This window comes from Lolium rigidum, chromosome 3 (assembly GCF_022539505.1).
Source record: "Lolium rigidum isolate FL_2022 chromosome 3, APGP_CSIRO_Lrig_0.1, whole genome shotgun sequence".
NCBI lineage: Eukaryota > Viridiplantae > Streptophyta > Magnoliopsida > Poales > Poaceae > Lolium > Lolium rigidum.
In genome coordinates, this window is record NC_061510.1 from 385937986 (window position 1) to 385940364 (window position 2379).

The window sequence follows — 2379 nt, forward strand, 5'->3', positions numbered from 1 at the left end:
AAGATAACACACGAAAAAAACAAATGGCTGCACAAACATTTTCCCGCTCGAATGAAAAAACAACAGACGGAAAGGAACAAAAAAGGGAAAACGTCAGAATAGAACAATCAGGAAGAGGCGAGCTACCTAGCTCCCATTGCTTTCAGATCGGCTTCCTGGATTGGATAAACAGTAGGGACATTTTCCTTTGTCAATCTGAAATGAAATGTCTCTGGGAAGACTTACTTGCTTGTTTTTGTCAAACAGAATAGATTTTGTGAGGGAATTGGACTAAAAAGATAATCCACTTGCTGAAGGCTCTCTAGGTGCAAAGAGATGAAACAACAAAAAAACGACTCCGCTGGGGATCGAACCCAGAATCTCTGGTTTCGTAGACCAGCGCCTTATCCATTGGGCCACGGAGTCATTGTTGTGGATGTACAATTAACGCAATATTAGTTAGCCATTTTGTGCAGTAACTGGGTGTTGCTCCCTCCATCACAGCTCGACAGTCTGATGTTCAGAGGCAAGAACCTTGTACGCCTGCCAGAAACTGAGAACTTGATGCGTGTCGTCCGGTGCGGCAGTGCTGCTGGGTGGTGTGCAACGTTCGGCATGGTACCCGTCAAGCACCAAATACCATCGTTTTCATGCTACCTCAAATATATATTCCACTTTAAAAAGAAGGGAAAAAATGAAAGAAAAGCTATATTTATTCCCCTTTGACTCCTCCAAAGATCCGAGAACGTACGCTCCAATGATTTTAGGAACTGTTGTCCAACAACGACTCTCCTTTTGAAACACCATAACAAGTATTCTCTCAGTTCCTAAACATACTAACAGGTTTTGACTTTTGAGAGTTCAGTTTAAAGTTTTATAAACTCCCAAAACGTCTCAACCTGTCTGAACATGTCTACATGATCATATCCGCCGACTCTTCTCTTGAACCCCATATGGTAAATAAATCTTTTTTTTTTTGAGAAACATAGTACAAACGCAGACGCTCACATACACGCGCATACACTCACCCCTATGAACGCACACACGCACACCCTACCCTATGAGCACCTTCGGAAGACTGAGCCGGCGGATTGGATCATGAAATTGACGAAGTCACCACAGGCGCCTCGCTGTCGACGGGAACGTCGTCTCCCACTGAATGAATATTCCGCCTTTATGAGACACACAGATGTCAAACCTGGGGTTTGAACTCTGGTGGGCTGGGGGTACAACCACCCTCCTAACCACCCAACCTCAGGTTGGTTCTCGGTAAATAAATCTTTTCCTACATAGGACTTCCACTTCTGGGCACCACATAATAGGAATGGATAAATGACCGGAGACGAGGAGTTTCTGAGTTTTAAGAATAGAAGATTGCGTCTACTCCATACTCTTCTTATTAGGGCATGTATAATATAGGGTGATATCAATCTTCTTCTACATTTGTCACTCCGGATTTTATTTAGTTGGAAAAAAGAGAAATAAGAAAGAGAAAGTTGCTTTCTCATAGCTAGGGATGATCCCTTAAACATAAGAGAACTCTACTATATTTGTATGATATATTTTCTCTTTCCAAATTAATTACTTCACAAAAATTAATTGGAAATTCACAATAATTGCTAAGGATGACAATGAGTCATAAAGTATAGTATAGCTTATGTCTATTACTTTCTATAGATACATGTTCATTCTCGTACTTAATTAGCAAAGTGAATTTACACCGAGAATTTCTGTGTTTGTTTTAGACAAATAACAAATTTATCAACTCGTTAGTAGAGGAGAAAGTAAAATTAACGACTCTGCTGGGAGTCGAACCCAGAATCTCTGAAGCACCCCGAAGACCAAGGCCTTATCCAACGCCTAACCATTCGGCCACAGAGTCACTGTTTATGCATTCAGTTAGCATAACTACTAATCGCTAGCTATTAGCAATCTTGTGTCAGCAAAACAGTCTGAGCTCTGAAGCGCAGAAGTGAGAATCATCTGCACCAATTCCCTCCAGCATGAATTACGAAGTTGGTATGCGTCCGGTGCTGCTGTGTGGTGTCCAACGTTCGGCATGGTACCCATCAAGCATCAAGCACCAAATACCATCAGTTTCATGCTAGGACCTCAAATGTGTTCCACTTTAAAGGAGAGAAAAAAAGAAGAAAGAAAATCTTTATTTATTCGCCATTGACGCCAGAGATCTCCGAGAACACTCCAATGATACTAGACAATGTTATCCAACGACGACTCTTCTTTTCAGACACCATAAGTACTTAGGAGGAGTATACTAGATTAACAAAGATGATTAAGCTAATCATCACTGTACTTGCGACATCACTTTCATGCATATATAATGCACATAGCATTACCTCAGCTCCTTAATATAAACATTCTTGGTAGATCAACTTAAAT

The 2379-nt window shown here is 41.0% G+C and overlaps 1 non-coding gene across 1 annotated transcript; it reads right to left on the reverse strand.

The window, feature by feature from the left end:
- Nucleotides 1-332: 332 nt before the first annotated feature.
- On the reverse strand, nucleotides 333-405 carry TRNAR-ACG. The gene has a single exon. It is a non-coding gene; the product is annotated as a tRNA-Arg (tRNA).
- Between the last annotated feature and the right edge of the window lie 1974 nt (nucleotides 406-2379).